Genomic DNA, 24,441 nt, shown 5'->3' with positions numbered 1-24,441 from the left:
TCAATGTACCCAGAGGAGGATGGAAACCCGCTGTCCTCCGGCTACACCATGGTACTACCCTACAGAGTGCTGTTGAGATTACTGTAGACCTTAATTGCAAAACATTGTGTTTTAATCAATTATTTGGTGACGTGAACATATCTAGTATAGTTTCATCTGAAAGTTATAACTTTTTAATGTTTCACTATTTTTATGAAATTCACTGTGGAGGATGCTCTTCCTCCCTTGAGGAGCCTCCACTGCTCTAATGTTGTATTTGACCACCACATTCCTCTACTCTATCTTTACTGGTTTTATTAGATTAATATCACTTGCATCAAATCCAATTATTGACTGTTTTCAGTATACAGAGATTGCCTTTGTATAGAATCTTTCTGTCAGTCACTCAGTCAGTCTACCAATCAACCCAACTTCAGTCAGTGTGAGCTGGCTGCCAACCAAACAATGCTGTCACCATTCCCCAGTGTCGATCATAAAACACCATTCCATGTCCGCAACAGTTAATAATTTCATATAACCAGCTGGCACCCTAATTAGGACTGAATCAACTGACCTATAAAAGAGGGATCCCCCTTACGACACGTCTATCACTCATCAATACAGATTTATGTCAGGTTCCAAAATATCATATTTTAAAGGACCCTGTGCTGCTGGCCTTTGGTGCTTCCTGGTTCAATGCAAAGCACATGGGGAGAATCTCAATGGTAGAGACATCTGTCTGTCTCTTCCAATGGGGTTTGAGAAGAAAGTGAGGAGAGGACTCAAAGAGTAGCAATTGAGATTATCCAAAAATCTGGCAGCTGGGACCGCTTAAAGCTGGGACCGTTCACTGCTAGACACTTTTTCCAGTCTCCTTACATAATTCTGAGTGGCGAAAGGTGTTTTAGGCATAATTATGCACTATAGTGGTATTTTTTAATTGTCACGCCCGGTGAGTTCAACCAATGACATCATCGGTTGATTGAGCCTGCTGTCTGATCTAAAAACGAATAGAGTTGTCATGTTTTGTAGCTTTTGTTTTTCGCCGATTGCACGGTTACGCTAGCAGCGACAAGATATGATTGTCCTTGTTCAGTACTGTAGAGACATTGGACCCGTTGCTATCTGCCAGGACATTACAGGATATCTAGGTAGATGTTTTTTCTTTCTGGCTTTGTAAAAACTACAGCCTGGTGGGAGCCCTACTTCATTGTCCAATTGTGTTCCCACCCTCGAAGGCATTATTTTCAAAACGGAGGCAGTACTAGTTTCTACAGGTTCACGGGAGCTACAGTATGTTAGTGCACTGTCTATCAGAGATGACTAAATAATTACAATGGCTGCTTCTGATGATTACTCTTTCCAAGAAGTGCTGGACAACAAAACATTTTTTAATGTTATTTTACATAGGAACATATATACTTTTTTTTTTATTTGAGCCGGAATACACTGAAGAGGAGTTGAGATTGTGAGACCAGCAAGCAGCGCAGGCACCCTAGACCAGGGCTGCGTTCAGTGCGTTTTTATGCTCTGGAATGTTCAATTGAACGGAAACGGTGCTGTACTGAAAGACCAGGGGAGGGGTAGGGTTTAGGATTGCTGTCAGCATGGCTATTCCCCTTTAAATACATCACTCATTGCTTCCAGCCACACCTCGCCACACCCACCAAACATACCTCAAAGTCTGTACAAGAACCCGTTGGGGAAATGCATCGTTCAGTACAAACCGATTCACCCCTAAAATGCACCATGCAAGTGTTCCCTTTGTAGAACTGTACTATTTATTACAGGCGTAGTATATTTTTATTCAACTGTATACTTTATGTCATGCATTCCCATAACTGTTCCTTCATACTGCTGTGTAAACTCAGCTCGGTCTCCAGAGCAAATAAACTGTCTTGAATACAAGTCATGCGTACTTATTTGCTATATTGACAGACTTACTATTTTATTGAAACAGGTTTACTTGCTAACAAATGGAAGTTTAAATGATACACCAACTCACCTGCAGCATTTTTTATTTTTTTTTACTCAGTAAGATTGTAGGTAGTTTATCCAAATACATTTCATGAATATAACAATGAATTGATCCAGACGTTGAAGTCAACACTTTATTGGTTTCTGATGCAGCTGGAATCATTTAGTCACTTGTCAGTACTCTGGCAAAAAAAATATTATGGAAAACATTTGGTCAAACGCCATTATATATATCAATTATGTACAAGAGCTAGCAAAATTTATACCACAATGTAGTTGTGAGCATACTAGACATTCTATATTATAATACAACATCACTCTAACTGAATGTGGATTTTGTGTTGGTTGAATAGTTCAGGTAAGTTCCAGAATGTTCTTCAGCTGGAGAACCCCATCTTGTGTTCAGTAACGGCAGCTGGTTTAGCAGGCTTTGACGATGTTGGCAGGGATATTGGGTTTGGACAAGCCTCTCCCTGAAGTGATGGGTTCTGGGCTCGTACAATTTCTTCACCACCCACTGCTTCAACCTCTTGTAGAGGATTTGTTTGCACTGCAAGTCTCCTGGAAAGACACAAAGACTGATCATGAGGATATGTAAAACATCCAATACAAGAAACCATGTTAATCTGTGAACAAAAAAGGGTACTGTAGACTGGTATGTGTTTTGTTACACTCAGCCAATGATGGGGCATTGAGATGGGGGCCAATTCCACGTTAACAAAATTGCTCTGAGACTCCGAACAGAATTTCAGTAAAATCTACCTCAGCTTTTTGTGACCACGTTTTACTTCAACATTATTGTATTTTGATGTATTTCTTATACCTTAACTTTTTTCTGGTTATGTTTTTAAAACACTTTTTACATCTGTTTGACCATAAATGAAAGCCTTAGCTTATTCCTAATTCAAAATTCTTTGGAAGGAAAATGGTTGAAAAAATGTATATAGTGCATTTGAAAGTATTCAGACCCCTTCACTTTTTCCACATTTTGTTTTACGTGACAGCCTTATTCTAAAATGGATTAAATAAAAATGTACACAATCTACACACAATATCCCATAATGACAAAGCAAAAACAGGTTCAGACATTTTTGCTAATTTATTGAAAAAACAACCGAAATAATTTATTTACATAAGTATTCAGACCCTTTGCTATGAGACTCGAAATGGAGCTCGGGTGCATTCTGTTTCCATTGATCATCCTTGAGATGTGTCTAAAACTTGGTTGGAGTCCACCTGCGGTAAATTCAGTTGATTGGACATGATTTGGAAAGTCACACCTGTCTATATAAAGTCCCACAGTTGACAGTGCATGTCAGAGCAAAAACCAAGCCATGAGGTTGAAAAAAACTGTCTGTAGAGCTTCGAGACAGGACTGTGTCAAGGCACAGATCTGGGGAAGGGTACCAAAAAATGTCTACAGCATTGAAGGTCCCCAAGAACACTGTGGCCTCCATCATTCATAAATGGAGGGAGTTTAGAACCACTAAGACTCTTCCTAGAGCTGTCCGCCCAGCCAAACTGAGCAATCAGGGGAGAAGGGCCTTGGTCAGGGAGGTGACCAAGAACCCGATGGTCACTCTGAAAGAGCTCAATAGTTCCTCTGTGGAGACGGGAGAACCTTCCAGAAGGACAACCATATCTGCAGCACTCCACCAATCAGGCCTTTACGGTAGAGTGGACAGACGGAAGCACTCCTCAGTAAAAGGTACATAACAGCACACTTGGAGTTTGCCAAACGGCACCTAAAGGACTCTCAGACCATGAGAAACAAGATTCTCTGGTCTGATGAAACCAGATTGAACTCTTTGGCCTGAATGCCGTGTCATATCTGCAGGAAACCTGGCACCATTCCTATGGTGAAGCATGGCAGCATCATACTGTGGGGATGTTTTTTAGCATCAGGGACTGGGAGACCTGTCAGGATCGAGGGAAAGATGAACGGAGCAATGTACAGAGAGATCCTTGATGAAAACCTGCTCCAGAGCACTCGGGACCTCAGACTGGGGCGAAGGGTAACCTTCTAACAGGACAACGATCCTAAGCACACAACCAAGACAACGCAGGAGTAGCTTCGGGACAAGTCTCTGAATGTCCTTGAGTGGCCCGGACTTGAACCCGATCGAACATCTCTGGAGAGACCTGAAAATAGCTGTGCAGCAATGCTCCCCATCCAACCTGACAGAGCTTGAGAGGATCTGCAAAGAAGAATGGGAGAAACTCCCCAAATACTGGTGTGCCTTGCTTGTAGCGTCATACCCAAGAATAATATCTACCGCTTCTTAGACTTTCTGTCAATGAGAATGACAGATCTAAATCACATTTTCTATGTGAATTTGGTCAGGACGCCCAAGATGTTACATATTGCAGCTTTAAGAAGATAAATTGTAGACATAGGAGGGGTTATGACTTTGTGGCTATGGTAACTAGTGACGACTGAAGTATTCACATCAACTGGATCAACATTCACTGTGCAGTACTACCTCCACTATGAATTGTGAATATTTTGGTTTGCTTACAACCAGGAAATGTAGAGAGCTGTTTCTACCGGCGAGGTGCAGAAACGCTCGTATTTGTGTGTAGTGGGGAATTTCTCGATTTTTATGACACATGATATGTTAATAACATATTAATGGACATATACAGTGAAATAGAGCAGCAGTGACATTTCCCTTTAAGCCTTGTTCACACTGCAGGCATTAATGCTCAAATCAGTTTTCGTTTTCAAATACATTTTGGAATACTGACTGTCCACAGGTAAAGTTACAAGTGACCAAATCAGATTTGTTCGTGTTCAGACAGCATTCATTTGCTGACATGCCTATGCTAGTTGTCATGGTAATGAAGCTGCTTGGTAGTGGTGCTTGTTGCTTCCTCTCACTCCGAAATTGTTGTGCAGCAAACTCAGGTGACAGTAATGCCTACAATGGAAGTTTCCCAGTTGCTTTGATCCAACTTTCAAAACGAGTCCTTTTTGGCTAGCTAGTTAGCTAGCTAGTTTTTTAGTTTGCTAACGTTAGTACATTCGCTCAGCTAGTTAGCTGCCAAATTTTCTTTTCAAGCTGTCAGTAACTACAGTAGCAAGAAACAAGATACGATAAATAACAGTCTAAAAAACACTAAGGGGTAAATCAATCAGATTTGATATGGTCAGGATTCAGCTTTTTATCAGATTTCAAACCACCTATGGAGATGGTTTGAAATGTTGCTTGAAATATCCGATTCCATGTGCTTTTTGGCTGTTCAGACAGGATAAAGATCACATCAGAATTCCCAAAACAGGGTTTTAGTCCTGCCCGTGTGAACAAGGCTTTAGTCCCTCTAGACCACAGGAGGTGGCTGCTTAATTGTGGAGAACGGGCTCATGGTAATTACTGGAGCAGAATTAGTGGAATGGTATCAAACACATGGTTTCCAGGTATTTGATGCCATTACATTAGCTTTGTTCTCCCCTCAGCAGCCTCCTGTGCTCTAGACAGACAGATTGCTTCCGGCAATGTATCAGTGCTCATTCTTAACAAGTCTGTACAAATTGAGGCGTCGCTGGGACAGAGAGGACGAGTCGGAAACGCGAAGCGCGTCACTGATAACATCACAGCGGTATACGCTTGTTGTCCTAGCTAAACATGAGCACAATTCTCCTTAGCATTTTAAGCCCTCGCCTACCCAAACTCGTGATTTGTTGGGAGAGCTGTCTGTCTGAAGAGGACTCTCTCCGGGATACGTTTTTTGTATGTCCCTTTCGAAATGACAGAGAGAATCCGACATCCTCCCCAGACGTTGTGCCGTTTACAATGCTCCAAGGTCTGGGATATCAGAGACTATGGACTGCTGGGACCTTGTACAACCAGGTAGTTGACCTGCATGGGTCAGTGATAAAGAGCTTCCAAACTAATGAAATTGTGTCAAAACAATTGGACATGGGGGAACTGCTGCTTATGATTATACAGTTGAAGGGAATCTTTTACAGTGATATGGCAACACCTGCTGGTGATAACCATACAGTGAAGTATGCACCCCTTCACTAATGTTATAGGAATAGATTGGAGTGGAAACTCTGCCAATTAACAAGTGCACATGTAAGGGCGACGGTTGAGAATCAGATTGCAACTAGCGGGTGAATCTCAATTGTATTTATTTCATCTTCTGTCTTCCTTCTCAAAACGCATTGGTACTACCACTAGTTAGTAAAAGTTGTAGTGCTACACAAGTCTGCACTAGAGGGCACCATGCTACCAGAATCAGAACAGGACTATTATATTATCTCCCTGAGGAAGGCCATGCTGCCAAAACGCGTAGGTAAAAAAAAAAAAAAAACGTTTCTATTGAACATGCCATACTAATAAAGGCATTTAAATTAATTATATTAAGAGTGCCTTGGTCCTCCTTTCTATTTGATGACCAATTTACCCCTTTTACCAAAGAGCACCGATCTACCAAAATGTACTATTGTGTACCTTAGTAGCGCTTCCCTTCCTCCTCTTTCTAATAGGACTATCATATTGCTTTCATCTTCAGAGAAAACTATTGCTGTCATCCTTCTTATTAGTTCAAATTAAATGTTTGTGTGAAGGTGCTAGACACTCCCATAACCAATATGGGGACTGCCATAATCTTACAAAGATTTGAATTATTGGATCATGATCTCCTATATCTTTAGAAAACCCCTCTTGCCCTTTCCCATTCCGTGTTGACATATTTGAAGGAATTGAACATGTGGAGGCAATGGCGGAGGCGTGTCTCTTCAGGTCTGCAAACAACAAATTTGAGATAAGTGATTATTTTCTTCACATAAGTCTCTCTCTCGCTCTCTTGCTCTTGCGCTCTCTCGCTCGTGCTCTCTCGCTCTCTTGCGTGCTCTCTCTCTCGTGCTCTCGCTCATAAATGCCCTTGCTGCTACCTTGTTCCTCGGTCTACCATAGAGCATATTGTCGGTTGAGTAATATGTTGAAGGACCTTTTCATTGTGTAATGCGAGCGGCTTAGAGCTCTACAGACCCACTAATAGACGGAAATTACAAGGGCAGACAGAGCTGTGCAGTAAGTTAATGCAGTGTGTGTGTGTTATTGCGATAAGGTGTCTCCATCCTCTCCTCCGCTGCTTATGACTCACAAAAGCCTTTTGAACCAAAGTGAATTTCTGCCAAACAAAGTTGGTCTGTGGAACTCCACTAACAAAGACCTACAGTCAGTGGCTTTGTGTAGCTGTAGTGGTTGAAGGGTTCAACTCCCTTTCTTGCAAAAATGCCACTGTCACCTGAGGGATTGATTAGAGATTAGACGTGTGAAATGTCTCATCACATTAGTGTGTGTGTGTGTGTGTGTGTGTTTACAGACGGTGTGTGTAGAGACTCAGACAGTCTTTGAAGCTGGCTAATTTAATGTAAATGTTATGGCTGCCGTAGCCGGTGGTAACCGCGACCCCCTGGCAGGAACTGGGAAGGAGAGGCTGTGATGTGGGCAGCCAAGCGCCGAGGGGTTTCCCTGGGCAAAGGGCAAGGGCTTTGAACCCTGGCTCCTTTCCAGTGTCAGGGACTCTACCTCTCCCTCTCTGCTTACCTCTCTCTCTCTCGGGTCATTTCAGCAAGCCAGGTACTTATATTTATGGATTATTATATGAATCCTATGAATTAAAATGGCTAATTTGGATGCACTCAATTAGCGTAATTTCTCAGAGATCAAATTATATTTCAGCAAAATAATGTTGCAGGAATGCTAATCTTGTCTGTTTCTAACAACAGAAACAATTCCAGAACAATTTGAAATGGTGGGTGTTATTCCTCTTTCTTGTGCTTTTTACGGTGGAATGACCCTCTCGTCTTCTCCCTTAAAATGACTAGACAGAATTAGTCCCTTATGTAGATGTTTTTTCTTATCAAGTTAGAGTGGACAGTCTCAGGACATCCTAAGTGTCTGTATGTACTATAATTTTGTATCTTGTTTGTGCGTGGTTGTCCATGTGTGTGCGCTTATGTGTGTGTGTGTGTGTGATGATAGCAGCTGAAATTGGGAGTAGGCGAAGGTCTCCTGGATTAGGAGGCCAGCACAGTCTCTACTTATCAGTTGCTTCGTTAAGATGACATGATTAGAGTAATTGTTCCGGCCACTAATCAGACGAAAGCATGGCAGCGGACGTGTGTGTCTTTGTGTGTGTGTGAGTGAGCTGCACAGAGAAAGGGGCGGTGTTGATTGATTTTAAGAATGAGCATTATCTTTCCTTTGACAGTCCAGAGAGCAAAGGACAGTAGGGGTGCCAGACTGAGATTTCAATATTACTCAAAATTCAGCTACAAATCAGACCCAAATGTAGCATGCTGTGGGATAAGGAATAGCTATCTCCCAGTGGGTAACACACAGGTGAAAATGTTGTTTGATTTTTCAGCACTGTACGGTCAGGGTTACTTTCTAAATGTAATCTGTTACAATTATTACCTGTCCAAAATTGTAATCAGTAATGTAACTTTTGGATTACCCAAACTCAGTAACATAATCTGTTTACATTCAGTTACTTTTAGATTACTTTCCCCTTAAGAGGCATTAGAAGACAAAAATGTATGTTACCAATTGAATGACATCTATTGCAGGATAAATCAATGTTAAAGGTTACATAGCTGGCCATATGGATGTTAAATTTTACTTTATGGGTTGGTTATGTAGACTTCTTCTAACCCATCACTTTCTACTACATATAATAATACGATTAAATTATATATTTACATTAAAAGCCAAAGTCTATCAGAATTCCAGTCATTCCACTAAATGTTATACCCCTTGATCTTCAAGAAAAGGACTTAGAAATATGGAAGTATAGATTAGCCAAAATGTTTTCTGAGCATAACCCCAAAGCTAAGGACTTTTTAGCCAGCCCTACTATGTTGTTGATTATTTTGTTGTCATGGAGGACTGATTGGGCTCATTGATTCGAGTTGAAAAATAAATTCCGGGCTCATGGAATGGCATGCTTTGAGCACTTCTGAAAAGTGATATTTACATGTGAAAAATTATTGCCATATGCTGCATTTGCTATAGGCCTATTGTTTACCTTTTTGTTGGTGACACTTTGATATCTTGATAATATGCAGCTGTTTAAAAGGGCAAATCCACAGATTAAACAAATGTTTGGGGTGAAATACTGAGGGATGGGCTTGGAGAAATATACCACTCTCAGATGAATAGACAGAGCTATGGATGCAATAATCCATGATATCAACATTATTGGTCTCACCATGTTATGAGGCTATACAGTGTTTGTTTACATTTACAATGTTTATTTATTTTTTATTTTTTTTACCGTTATTTAACTAGGCAAGTCGGTTAAGAACAAATTCTTAAATACAAGAACGGCCTACACCGGCCAAACCCGGACGACGCTGGGCCAATTGTGTGCCGCCCTATGTTTACAAATATTGGAGAAAAATAAGTTTATATTTAGAGCTCATGATGCATTTATAAGTTATATTCTTCAAGAATCAATGGATATATATATATATGTCCAAAAAGTGTGCCCCTTTTAAGTCTATCAAAAGTGTGCGAGTTTGAGCATAAGTCTATGGATTTTAAAAAATATCAGCATTATTTAGATTGAGCAATAAAAGCCCCAGTTTTATTATTTTGGCTGGGATCTGCACCGTGCAGCTGCTGCAAGAGTGCATTTTTCACTGGCTGTCCACTGGTTTCAGAAACAATGATTGATAGGCAGCTTAAACTTCTTGAATTCAAACATTATTTGGTTCATATACACATTTAGATTTGTGAACAGCAGGCCATCCACAGCAACCACAATTCATAAAGCGCAAATAGTTAAATGAGAGAGCAGCAGTGTGATTCACATCAATGCGCTATGTAGATGTCAACAATCATTTAAATCCGTATCGCCGTAGACTAAACCACTGCTGTCATCCTTACCTCCAAGCGTTTGGATGCCGACAGCAGTCGCACCATTGGAAGATATAACTTGGACTGTAGTCTACAAAAGCCTCTTCCTGCTCTTTTCCCGCGATCCATCAAACACGTTGGTGTGTCATCATAGTGGTCTCTGATTTGTGCTCAGAATCGCTCGGGTGGAACAAATTTACGTCTTTTTTCAATGCTGATTTGAGTGTCAAAGATTTTTTTTTCGCCAACATCCTTTCTAAATTTAAAAGTCCCCCTTGAAGTAATCATCTAGTTTTTCAAAAGCATCTGTAATCTAATTACAATATTTTAGCTGGTAATGTAACGGATTACTGTTACCGTTTTTTGCAATCCCTTAGATTTTTGTAATCCATTACACCTCAACCCTGTGTATGGTTCCAGCAACTATGGTGGGATGCGGAACCAGGCCAGCCCAGTAAAGCTTGGCTTGGCTCATCCCTACATATGTGAATCAGGCACAAATGTTGCCACTACTAGTTTTCTTTGGATATATTTATCCCCTTAGCATGTGAAGGGCAGTGAATGCAGAACCACTTTCTCCCACTTAAGAACCGTGCAGCCTTAACTGATGCACCTTCAGATCAATGGGGAACCACATATACAGTGGGTATCAGTATGTCACACCATGATCTGTTTCACCTGTCCTTATGATTGTCTCCACCCCCTCCAGGTGTTGCTTGTTTTCCCCAGTGTATTTATCCCTGTGTTTCCTGTCTCTCTGTGCCAGTTTGTCTTGTATGTCCAAGTCAACCAGCGTGGTTTCCCATGCGCCTGCCTTGTCTGTTATTTTTTTGCTAGTCCTCCCAGTTTGACCCTTGCTTGTTTCTGGACTCTGTACCCGCCTGCCTGACCATTCTGCCTGCCTTGCCCTCGAGCCTGCCTGCCACTCTGTACCTCCTGGACTCTGAACTGGTTTTAACCTTTTGCCTGCCCACGACCATTCTCTTGGCTACCCCTTTTTGGATCAATAAACATCTAAGACTCCAACCATCTGCGTCCTGGGTCTGCATCTGGGTCTCGCCTTGTGCCCTGATAAATAAGTTACATGGAAATGTGAAATAATAGGGGTTGACTTTAGAATGACTAACCCTTCCTCTGTCCCCCATGCATATATATCTGTAAGGTCCTTCAGTCAAGTATTGAAGTTCAAGCGCTGATTCAACCACAAAGAGCAGGGAGTGCTTCAAAAGCCTCGTAACGGAGGGCAGTGATTGATATACGGGTAATGATAACAAAGCAGACATTGAATATCTCTTTCAGCATGGTCAAGTTAATCATTTGACGGTGGCTCATGTATTAAACCATCCAGACGCATCAAATATACAGTCGTCCTTCTGATCTGAGCTGTAGTACAGGAAGGAAACTGCTTAGGGATGTCACCATGAGGCCATTGGTAATTTTTAAAACAGCTACGGAATTCAATGGCTGTGATGGGAGGGAACTCAGGACGGATCAACAACATTGTAGTGACTCCTCCTCAATAATGACCTAGTGAAACAGAATGAAAGGAAGAATATAAAATAAAGATACAAACATTCCAAAACATGCATGCTATATGCAACAAGGTACTAAAGTAAGAATGCAAGAAAACACAGCAAAGGAATACACTTTCTGGCCTAAACCCAAAGCCATGGCACTTAGCGTAAGAGTAGGGGTGTTAACCCCGGTGTCCTGGCTAAATTCCCAATCTGTCCCTCAAACCATCACGGCCACCTAATAATCCCCAGTTTACAATTGGCTCATTCATCCCCCTCCTCTCCCCTGTAACTATTCCCCAGGTCGTTGCTGCAAATGAGAACGTGTTCTCAGTCAACTTACCTGGTAAAATAACGGATATAAATCAAATCTAACAGATCACTGAGTAACTGCCTCCTTATTTTCAAGCATGTATTGACTCAGGGGTTACCTAATCAAGGTACATTAGTGTTTAATTTTTAATGAATCTTTCTTTTAAGTTAGATTTTTTTTCTTCTACTTTGACATTGCACTGCCTTTTGTGTTGATTGACAAAAAAAAAGACAATTAAATCAATTTGAATCCCACTTTGTAACACAATAAAAAGTAAACAAAGAGGGTGAATAATTATGATACCCACTGTAGAGTTGGCCTTGAAAACCAGGTTTGTAATTGGTAAGTAACTGGGTCAAAGGTTTGATTAACCTTTGAGAAGTAAATAGAAACCGCAGTCTATTTGTGGTCCCGAAAACAGAAACGGCGAGGAGAGAGCATCATTTAAAGAGAATTCTCATTCAGGCAGTGCAATGCTGTGCTTTTTTGTTCCACTGCAATTACAGAAAGAGGGATACCTAGTCAGTTGTGCAACTGAATGCATTCAACTGAAATGTGTCTTCAGCATTTAACCCAACCCCTCTGAATCAGACGGTAGCGCCCGGTGGACAGTGGGTTAACTGCCTTGTTCAGGGGCATAACCTTGTCAGCTCGGAGATTCGATCCAGCAATCTTTCGATTACTGGCCCAACGCTCTTACCCGCCAGGCTATCTGCCGCCCTAATGTGTGCGCGCGTGCGTGCACGTTTGTGTGTGTCAGAATGAGTTATGCAGGCCCTAAATGCTATTGTTCAAAAAGAGGATTAGTGTTTTGGAAGCAGAAGCCTGGAGAGTCAGAGGTGAATGCTCATCTTCTCACGGGGAGGGAAGAATCAAAAACAGTGTGTGTTCATTGTGATAGAGTGAGTAGATGTCTAGCATTTCTGTAGGGGTCTCAAACTGCTTTACATTATTTGAGGGTTACTTACAGTTTACATACACCTTAGGCCAAATACATTTAAACTCAATTTTTCACAATTCCTGACATTTAATCCTAGTAAGAATTCCCTGTCTTAGGTCAGTTAGGATCACCACTTTATTTTAAGAATGTGAAATGTCAATAATAATAGAGAGAATGATTTATTTCAGCTTTTATTTCTTTCATCACATTCCCATTGGGTCAGAAGTTTACATACATTCAATTAGTATTTGGTAGCATTGCCTTTAAATTGTTTAACTTGGGTCAAACGTTTTGGGTAGCCTTCCACAAGCTTCCCACAATAAGTTGGGTGAATTTTGGCCCATTCCTCCTGACAGTGCTGGTGTAACTGAGTCAGGTTTGTAGGCCTCCTTGCTCACACATGCTTTTTCAGTTCTGCATACACATTTTCTATAGGATTGAGGTTAGGGCTTTGTGATGGCCACTCCAATACCTTGACTTTGTTGTCCTTAAGTCATTTTGCCACAACTTTGGAAGTATGCTTGGGGTCATTGTCCATTTGGAAGATCCATTTGCGACCAAGCTTTAACTTCCTGACTCATGTCTTGAGATGTTGCTTCAAGATATCCACATAATTTTCCTGCCTCAAGATGCCATCTATTTTCTGACGTGCACCAGTCCCTTCTGCAGCAAAGCACCCCTACAACATGCTGCCACTCCTGTGCTTCACGGTTGGGATGGTGTTATTTGGCATGCAAGCTTCCCCGTTTTTCCTCCAAACATAACGATGGTCATTATGGCCAAACAGTTCTATTTTTGTTTCATCAGTCCAGAGGACATTTCTCCAAAAAGTACGATCTTTGTCCCCATGTGCAGTTGCAAACCGTAGTCTGGCTTTTTTTTATGGCGGTTTTGGAGCAGTGGCTTCTTCCTTGCTGAGTGGTCTTTCAAGTTATGTTGATATAGGACTCGTTTTACTGTGGCTATAGATACTTTTGTACCTGTTTCCTCCAGCATCTTCACAAGGTCCTTTGCTGTTGTTCTGGTTTTCACTTTTTGCACCAAAATACGTTCATCTCTAGGAGACAGAACGCGTCTTCTTCCTGAGCGGTATGACGGCTGCGTGGTCCCATGGTGTTTATACTAGCGTACTATTGTTTGTACAGATGAACGTGGTCCCTTCAGGTGTTTGGAAATGGCTCCCAAGGATGAACCAGACTTGTGGAGGTGTACCATTTTTTTCTGAGGTCTTGGCTGATTTATTTTGATTTTCCCATGATGTCAAGCAAAGAGGCACTGAGTTTGAAGGTAGGCCTTGAAATACATCCACAGGTACACCTCCAATTGACTCAAATGATGTCAATTAGAAAATCAGATGCTTCTAAAGCCATGACATAGTTTTATGGAATTTTCCAAGCTGTTTAAAGGCACAGTCAACTTAGTGTATGTAAACGTCTGACCCACTGGACTTGTGATGCAGTGAATTATAAGTTAAATAATCTGTCTGAAAACAATTGTTGCAAAAATGACTTGTGTCATGCACAAAGTAGATGTCCTAACCGACTAAAACTATAGTTTGTTAACAAGAAATTTGTGGAGTGGTTGAAAAACAAGTTTTAATGACTTCAACCTCAGTGTATGTAAACTTCCGACTTCAACTGTATATTGAAAAGCAGCACACAGATGTCATATTGTGGAAGAGACACAGTTCCTAATTCTATATTTAAAGGTCCAAAGCAGCCATTTTTATCTCAATTTCAAATCAATTCTGGGTAACAATTAAGCACCTTACTGTGATTACAATAAATTAATTAAATTGCAAAAAGCAATTGGGAAGGGAAAACTGAAAACTTGCTGTTATTGGCAGAGAGGTTTGGAACTCTTTCTTATTGGTCTATTAACTAATTTACCACCAAGGCAGACCAAAACTCCATCCCACCAGAGCAGGTAGAAATTTCAGGTGGTCTTTTCGAGCAGCTCTTACACTGAAAGGGCATTATCATCACTTTCACAATTTCACAGTATTATTCCAACCTCATAGTATGGACATATACACTCAGATGCCAGTTTGTTAGGTACTCCATGTTCACGCAAATGGTTCACTCCTACAGACAGTGAGTCACATGGCCGTGGCTTGCTATTTAAAGCAGGCAGACAGGAATCAAGGCATTCATTTACTGTTTGAATGAACTTTAGAAAGTGCAAAGCAAGTCACTTAAGCGACTTTGAGTGTGGTGTGTGGCACCGACGATCATACCAGAACAGGCATCTCAGAATGCACAACTCGCCGGTCCTTGTCACGAATGGGCTTTTGCAGCAGATGACCACACTGGTCCAGCTGGACCAGGTGATGGAAAAACATTGCCTGGTTAGATGAATCCTGGTTACTGTTGCGTCATTCTGATTATCAGAATTTTCCGTAAGCAGCATAATTCCATGGCGCCATCCAATCAGTCCCTTGATACCAATTGAGCAACATTTGAATGCCATACCTAGTAGAATCCATGCCCCAAAGAATTCAGTCTGTTATGGAGGCAAAGTGCGTCCAACCCGGTACTACACTACTACACTCACACGGTTCAACAAGGGTTCATCTGAGATCCTCGAAAGTTCTTTGAATAATCTCAGGGCTCTTGGCACTGGAAATTTCCCCCAAAAGGTTATTCCAATAACCCAATAGGAGGTGGGGCTCATCGAGGAACCTCCTTAGTTGGTGGGGGTTCTTACAGGACCCTAACTGCCCAACTGAAACATTTTGATTTTAATTTGAAAGGACAGCAGGTGCAGGCACATAACTGGACAAGTTTAAGATCTCCTCAATTTAAGGTCAGGTTTGTCCCTTGTATGATCTAAATTGATATTGTTTTATGATGATATCATCTGTCTTTTCATATTTGTGCAACTCTTTGTAAAACCGAAAATGGGCACAGTTCAATGAATATCAATCAACAAAGAGGTAAGAATATGTTGAAGGCTAGCTGTATTGGGTGCAGATGACTGAACTGCTCACTTTTGTGTCTGTGTCTGCAGGTATGCAGACGAGGAGGCATACGATGGCATGTCAATTGCTATTGGTATGTTTTGCAGATCACATTTACCATCTTCCTCTCTTACCTCTTCAATGAATATCCCATAAGCCACATTATGGACAAGGTATGTGTATAAAAACTGTTTTGATAATGGTTTTCTTTTCATTCATATTTACCACAAAAACCTAGGTATGAATACTGTCGTGTGCATGGTCTGTTAATCATCTGAATAATTACTATTATTGGGATTCACAGACTTCCCCTTCCCTACACCTTGATGAATATAACAGGAAACCTGTTCGATCACCATGCACTGCAAAATCATTCTGGCTATGGATACGGAGAACCTCAAGACATTAACATCAACACGCCAGAGGATATACCCATTATACTAGGGGCTCTGCTGGGAGTATACCTCATATTTAGATTTTTTTATTCTGCCTTGCCGCTAAAATCATAATAAACACAACACTGACAACTAAAATATTGTGTTATTGTTGTTATTGGTATGCATATTATTACTATTATTAACAATAATATTATTAACAATAATAGTAATAGGGGAGGGGCGGTAGTTCAAAAATGTACTTATAGGGGTTTCAATTTGAAGAACCCCTAAAGGATACTGCAGGAACCTTTTCTTTTTAGAGTGTAGATGGGTGTACCCAATAAACAGGTGTATATAAAACAGTATATACAGTAAAATCAGGTCTTTGACTGCACTGGGCCTTTAAAGCTGAGATGGCAACTTCCCTCTCCCCTTTTCTCCATCATCATCCCCTATTTTCCTCCCTTTCCTCCATCCATCCTAATCGCCATATCAATTCCATTCATGGCCCAACTTCTGATTGCAAGCTCCATTTCATTTCAATATGGAAAAAAAAATGAAGCCATTTTTTTCAGTTACCTCAGAGTAGCTAATATCCCAAATGTTGGGTGATCGAGACTGAGAGCGGTGTGATGCAGACGATAGTCTTTTATGGTCTTTGGCTGCAGCCAGCGATGACCGTATAGACTCCCATTACCCAGGGTTCTATTAAGAAGGATGAATTGAGAGGGTTTATGGGTAGGGGGTCATTACTTAAGCAAGGGAATCAAATCTGTTGTCTCACCGCTGCCCGCGGGTCACACAGAATGGCATTGTGGGTAAATTTGTCCCGGAGGTGTCCCCTGTGGGTTTAGAGGCCCGGGGAGATGGAAAAAATAGACACATGCTGATCATCTTTTTCATCTGATGTGAGAGATGTATTTTAATATTCATCATGTGGAAGAAAGTGGTGAAAAATCTCCTCAATGAAAGCAAAGATTGTCCCTTTGTTTGTGAGTATAACACTGCATTGATTAGTTTCCTTACCGTGGTGGGTTTGCCCTCTTTCTCTATCTCTCTGTCGACCTCTATCCTCCCCTCATCCTCTCTTCCATTCACCGTCTCCAAACCTCTCCATGATTCTCACCGTCTCTCCCTCACTTCAGTGTCATAGTGTCATTCAAAACAGTGGTAGTGCCCTACAAAAGAATACCCGATCCAATACTACACTGTAATCTGTAATAACACAACAGTCACTGGAGAATTCTCTCATTGAGTGACATTCATTAGACAGCAAATCATGCATTGAGTGAAAATGATCAAACTAATTTGGCATCACCTGGTTGTTGTTGTCCTGTGAGACTTGAGCATAATGGAAGAATAAAGTTGTGTCGTAGCCTGGCTAGTAACAGTAACTGATTCCATAGGGAACACAGATAACACACATGCATTGCTCCTCTCCTTCTCCTATTTTGTTATCAGCCAATCACGCACTACAGTGCAAGAGGTGCAGTTTATTTTTAGGCGATGTGTGTGTGGTGCCAGTCTTGTGGTATTGGGATGAGGAGTGACTCTCAACATGTTCACTGTAAGGTGTGTGTGTGCGTGCGGGGATGAGGGATGGCAGGATGAGACAGATTGTGATAAGACAGCATCGACATCCGATTGATCTTTCGTATTGAGTCGCCAGCCTGCCCCATCGATTCGCCATCCTCCCATATCCTGCTCACACGTCGCAACTTAGACAGGAGACATGCTCTAAGAGAGAGATGGAGGTAGCGAGAGAAGGAAGGGGAGAACAGCAAGAGATGGGGGGGGGGGGGGGATCAGGAAACAGAGAGAAAGAGAGACAAAAAAGAAAGAAAGAATGGAGCTTTAACTGGGAAAAAACCTTATGTAATGTCATTACAAATATAATATTGAAATCCAAAGTCCAGGACACCCGTGGTAGATCATTTAAAAGTTTACTACGTTTCCTTCCTTCTGAACACAGCCCCACTCCAGTTTTGTTGTGACATACTGTAAATCTCCTGCCTCACGTCCCCCTCCTGCCCACCGCCATCCCATGTTAATCTTCACGCTTGGAGAATAAAGATTTAACTTCAAATTTAACACTGTCTGCTCGCCTAACTCAGGTAAACTGTTCCACACATGTACTGTGTGTGGCCCCGTACCTCCTAACCTGTCTGTGCCTGTAAGAGCGTGTGTGTGTGAGGAGCCGGACAGCCACCCAGCTATCGAGGGAACGCTCAGAGATAAGAGAGCAATCACTTCCTGTAGCTCCGATAAGGACAGGAAGGAAGGACGAACTGTGTGTGTGTCTGTGTGTTTGAGTGAGACAGAAAGAGAGTGTGTGTGTGTGTGTGGTGCTGAAAGTGTCTCCTCTTCCTACCACTCCTTCTCTCCTCTGTACTATTCTTTTTTCTCTCCTTACCCCTCTCCTGTCCTCTCTTCCCTGACCTGTTCTCTCTGTGTGCGAACTACCAGATACTGGGCACATACTGAATTCACCCCTCATTCAAATGTGGTCCTAACGCTCTCATCAAATCAAGCACATTTGTCTCAAACTCAGCGTGGCAGAGTTGAACCCTATCTGTTTAGATGACTGGGAAAACAAATCTGGCCTCTATCACAATTCTTCCTCCTCCGCTCCACTCCTCACCTCCTCATCCCTCGTTCTGCCCCCACCACCTGTTTACCATTAGTGGGGTTAGCTAGGCCAACTGAGGGGGTGGTTATCTGTGTCGCCAGGTGTCTCTGTGTGTCGACAGGTGTAGCATGTCTCGCTCCAACACCCTCGCCCTATCCCCTGGTAGCAATAATAGCTCTAATGAGAAAGATGCCCAAAGCCAGGATTATGGCATTCCATATCAAGAAGTCATCAGGGAGTTTTGTGTGATGACTTTCTAATATGGATGCCGTGTTTATAGGGCCTCACCATATGTTTTTGGACAGTTAAACATAAAGAGTGACTGAACGTGAACCTGATCTGGCCTCATTTTAATGCTTGGTCATTAAGATATGATAGCGGCCATGACTGAAGCCAAACGAGAGTTGTCTTGGGAGTGTGGTTTTATATGGGTGTTTCTTGGGTGTGTCTTTGTCATTCAATATCCACAAACAAAGGCAGTAGTGAGTACAGCAAGGTAAGCTAGTTTTGAAGTTCAGGACTTCTCCCCTCCTGAACACTAGCGTAACGCAGTTTCTCTGGACCCCCCACAAGGTCGGAGTTCACCCCCCACTCCCCTCCCTAAAATAAAAATTGAAAATCGAATGTGCCAGACAGCCACTCACAAAGTATAGACTACCGATCATTGTCCACGGTGCTGTCATTGTGACACGTCTATACGGCTGCCTATAAATAGATGCCTTTCGAATTGCTTTAGCTTATGGATGCAGGTTTATTGCTGGGCCTATTTGGTTGTCATTTTCTCATTTTAAGTCTAGCATTTCACAAAGATATAAAGGGTGTCACAATGCTGACATTTAGACTGCTGGCTGGCGGCAATAACGTAACTACTTGTTCAGTAATTAATGTTGGAAATTCAAACCATGCAGATTGTAAAATGTATTTGGGATGCAACAGCATACTAATCAACTGTCCTTTATGGCCTACCTGAACCTGCATGACATGAGCCGTCCTCACGCGCTCTTCCAGCTTGGATAGAAAGTTGTGGTGCATAAAAACCAGTCTATTAATTCCAAATAATACAGTCAGTCCACCCTCAAAACACTAGCTTACTCGGGATTGTTTCATTATGCAGTGTAGACGACTATATAGCTACTGTAATGGGTGCGTGCTGGTGGCAGGGAAGTCAGGCGCAGGAGAACAAACTTGGTATAAATGGAGTTGTTTAATAAGAGCTCACAAAACTCCGAAAACCAAAATATACAAAATAATTAAAGTGGGTACAAAACCCGTCACACACCAGAACATAACTTGCACAATACATACAATCAAACAATCACCGACAAGGACATGGGGGGAGAACGGAGGGTTAAATACACAACATGTAATTGATGGGATTGGAACCAGGTGTGAAGGAAGACAAGACAAAACCAATGGAAAATGGATCAGTGATGGCTAGAAGGTCAGTGACGTTGACCGCCGAACACCACCCCAACAAGGAGAGGGACCGACTTCGGGAGAAGTTGTGACAGCTACAGTATTAAGCTGCTATTTATAAACTTTTTATATAAAGTACACATCAAATAGCCTAATAATTATCTCGAAGTACTCCTTGCTGCGTCGTTCTGTGTCTCTTTATATTAGAATTAAGTTTGTCTGTGCTTCTCTTTTTTCTTTAGTAGCTACATTTTGTGTGGAAATATTTTCATCACTGCCTGTAGACGTAGGTTGTGGCCCGACTGTTTTGTATACTAAGTATTGACAAGTGTTTCCGTTGAAGTTTAGCGAGGACAATATATTTTTTTCATGAGCATGGCCTTATTTCTATTAGATGAAATTGGATGACTGTCATTCATATTCCATTCACCCAGTTCAATGTAACATCGATAGGTTTAGGCTACTACTTGAATTTGCTCTATACTCATGAGGTTGCTACAACCTAGCCTACAAATTAAAGTCTATAAAAGGTGCACAGGTTGAGAGACAAATTGGAGTAATCAAGGTGACAGATAGTAACACATCCAATACCGCCTTGCACACACACTTGCCTGCATCGAGCTGATCTAGGGTGTATTCATTAGTCGAAACTAAAACGAGAGTTTCTATTGGACAAATTCAGGTAGGTCCATCCCCGTTCGTTCCATTTGCTTCTGTTTAAGAAACGTTTTGCAACAGAATCAACTGAATGAATACACCTGATCACCTGCACACACCGTTCACATTCATAATAGCCATACAAACAGCATCACCACGTCTACGTGCTCTCCTCTCACATTTTCCGTTCACTTGTGGACTTCAGTGCACAACACAACAGCTGTCTTTGACCAGGCAAAACACCTATCCAAGCCAAACCTTCAAACCATAACCGCTACACTGTAACGAGTGCACTGAGAGTTGGGAAGCAAGTTCAGGGCGTGAGTGTTGTAATAAATAAATGCAACAATAAACACAAAACACACCAACATGAAAACCGAGTCAATAACACCTGAGGAAAGAACCAAGGGGAGTGACAGATATAGGGAAGGTAATCAAGGAGGTGATGGAGTCCAGGTGAGTGAGTTTCAGGTGCGTGAGATGATGGCGACAGGTGTGCCGGATAATCAGCTAGATGACCTAGAGGCCGGAGAGGGAGTATACGTGACATACACACAGCCTACATTGTCGTTACCATATTAGCTAAAGTAACGTCAGAGTCAACATAGCTTCTACAGTGAACAAACATATAAACGCAACATGTAAAGTGTTGGTCCCATGTTTCATGGACCAACAAGTTTTATGTTTCATAAAATATCCCCGAAATGTTCCATACACACAACAAGCTTATTTAGCTCAAATTATGTGCACAAATTTGTTTACATCCCTGTTAGTGAGCATTTCTCCTTTGCCAAGATAATCTATCCACCTGACAGGTGTGGCATGTCAAGAAGCCTGATTATTACACATATGTGCACCTTGTGCTGGGGACAACAAAAGACCACTCTAAAATGTGGTGTTTTGTCACACAACACAATGCCACAGATGTCTCAAGTTTTGAGGGAGCGTGCAATTGACATGCTGACTGCAGGGGTGTCCACCAGAGCTGTTAATTTCTCTACCATAAGCCACCTCCAACGTCGTTTTAGAGAATTTGGCAGCATGTCCAACCGGCCTCAAAACCGCAGATCACGTGGATTGCGTTGTTTTGGCGAGTGGTTTGCTGATGTCAACCTTGAGGTTATTGACTGATTTCCTCATATGAACTGTAACACAGTAACATCTTTAAATTATTACATGTTGCATTTATATTTTTGTTCAGTGTAGAACAAATGCGTTAGTAAACCCACAATCCAATCCATGTGTACAATCATGCAGTACAGTGTACAGCAAGCAGTTACACCGGCGGGCCCCGGTGGCAATAAATGAATAAAACTGAAAGCTTACCTTGAGTTGGAAGTGTTGGATAGCCTTAGCCAGCTAGCTGTGATAAATACCATTACTCTCTGTTTGAGTCAGGTTGTTGAGTAGGCTAAATTAGCTAAATTAGCTAGCTAAGTAAGTGAAATAAAATAAAATACAACAAAATCTCTCTCTGCTGCTTCTAATACATTTTTCAAGAAATAATTTGTTTCAAAACTGTTCAACTATTGTCTTTCTCTCTCTTTGAGTCAGCTAGTGCTAGCTAGCTGTAGTTTATGCTTTCAGTACTAGATTAATTCTCTGATCTTATGATTGGATGGAAAGCATGTCAGTTCATAATGCAAGAGTTCTGATAGGTTGGAGGACATCCTCCGGAAGTCGTCATAATTACTCTGTAAGTTTATGGAAGGGGGTGAGAACCATGAGCCTCCTCAATGTACGCAGAGGAGGACGGAAACTAGCTGTCTACCAGCTACACCATGGTGCTACCCTACAGATGCTGTTGAGGCTACTGTAGACCTTCATTTATAAAACAGTGTGTTTTAATAATTTATTTGGTGACGTTAATATATTTCCTATAGTTTTATCTGAAAAGGATCACTTGTGAATGTTTCGCTAAATTAAAAAAAAATGTTTTTATCACTGAGTAGGATGGACGTGCATTATATGTCCATGCACACAATTTAGTCCTGAATGATGCATGCCAAGATAAAGTTGAATTCGGAAGTTTACATACACTTAGGTTGGAGTCATTAAAACTAGTTTTTCAACCACTCCATACATTTCTTGTTAACAAATCGTTTTGGCAAGTCGGCTAGGACATCTACTTTGTGCGTGACACAAGTCATTTTTTCAACAATTGCTTACAGACAGATTATTTCACTTATAAATTCACTGTATCACAATTCCAGTGGGATCATTAGTTTAAGTACACTAAGTTGACTGTGCCTTTAAACAGCTTGGAAAATTCCAGAAAATTATGTCATGGCTTTAGAAGCTTCTGATATTCTAATTGACATCATTTGAGTCAATTGGAGGTGTACCTGTGGATGTATTTCAAGGCCTACCTTCAAACTCTTTGCGTTTTGCCTCTTTGCTTGACATCATGGGAAAGTAAAAAGAAATCAGCCAAGACCTCCACAAGTCTGGTTCATCATTGGGAGCAATTTCCAAATGCCTGAAGGTACCATGTTCATGGGTACAAACAATAGTACACAAGTATAAACACCATGGGACCACGCAGCCGCCATACCGCTCAGGAAGGAGACGCGTTCTGTCTCCTAGAGATGAACGTACTTTGGTGTGAAAAGTGCAAATCAATCCCAGAACAACAGCAAAGGACCTTGTGAAGATGCTGGAGGAAACAGGTACAAAGTATCTATATCCACAGTAAAACGTGTCCTATATCGACGTAACCTGAAAGGCCACTCAGCAAGGAAGAAGCCACTGCTCAAAAGCGCCATAAAAAAGCCAGCCTACGGTTTGCAACTGCACATGGGGACAAAGATCGTACGTTTTAGAGAAATGTCCTCTGGACTGATGAAACAAAAAATAGAACTGTTTGGCCATAATGACCATCATATGTTTGGAGGAAAAAGAGGGAGGCTTGCAAGCCAAAGAACACCATCCCAACCGTGAAGCACGGGGGAGGCAGCACCATGTTGCTTTGCTGCAGAAGGGCAGAAGGGCCTGGTGCACTCAAAATAGATGGCTTCATGAGGCAGGAAAATTATGTGGATATATTGAAGCAACATCTCAAGACATCAGTCAGGAAGTTAAAGCTTGGTCGCAAATGGGTCTTCCAGATGAACAATGACCCCAAGCATACTTCCAAAATTGTGGCAAAATGGCTTAAGGACAACAAAGTCAAGGTATTGGAGTGGCCATCAAAAAGCCCTGACCTCAATCCTATAGAAAATGTGTGGGCAGAACTGAAAAAGCGTGTGCGAGCAAGGAGGCCTAAAAACCTGACTCAGTTACATCAGCTCTGTCAGGAGGAATGGGCCAAAATTCACCCAACTTATTGTGGGAAGCTTGTGGAAGGCTACCCAAAATGTTTGACCCAAGTAAAAAAAAAATTAAAGGCAATGCTACCAAATACTAATTGAGTATATGTTAACTTCTGACCCACTAGGAATGTGATGAATGAAATGAAAGCTGAAATAAATCATTCTCTCTACTATTATTCTGACATAAAATGAAGTGGTGATCCTAACTGACCTAAGTCAGGGAATCTTTACTCGAATTTAATGTCAGGAATTGTGAAAAAACTGAGTTTAAATGTATTTGGCTAAGGTGTATGTAAACTTCCGACTTCAACTGTAAGTGGTTGAATCAATAAGGTGATTGGGCATCATATTGTGTTAGCTTTCTGCCATGTTTGAAAAGTCAAAGCCATTTGAATGAGTTCTCTCTACACTTGCAACTGCCATCTTTTGATTTCCTTGCGTTTTTTCTACTCTCCATTCTCGGCCCGTCTGCTCCTCCCCCTTTTCTCCAAGCAG

General features: G+C 41.5%; 1 long non-coding RNA gene across 2 annotated transcripts; it reads left to right on the top strand.

Annotated features, from left to right (window-relative positions):
- The first annotated feature begins 4,822 nt into the window (after window positions 1-4,822).
- On the top strand, window positions 4,823-16,089 carry LOC110504315 (uncharacterized). Of its 2 annotated transcripts, none has more exons than XR_002470581.3 (3): window positions 4,823-5,807; window positions 15,607-15,729; window positions 15,861-16,089. It is a non-coding gene; the product is annotated as an uncharacterized LOC110504315 (long non-coding RNA). The 2 variants fall into 2 exon arrangements; XR_016491889.1 differs by lacking the exon at window positions 4,823-5,807 and adding an exon at window positions 7,468-7,547.
- Window positions 16,090-24,441: the final 8,352 nt, after the last annotated feature.

This window comes from Oncorhynchus mykiss, chromosome 25 (assembly GCF_057628025.1).
Source record: "Oncorhynchus mykiss isolate SJ-2025 chromosome 25, ASM5762802v1, whole genome shotgun sequence".
NCBI classification, from domain to species: domain Eukaryota; kingdom Metazoa; phylum Chordata; class Actinopteri; order Salmoniformes; family Salmonidae; genus Oncorhynchus; species Oncorhynchus mykiss.
This window is presented reverse-complemented; position numbering and strand designations above follow the sequence as displayed.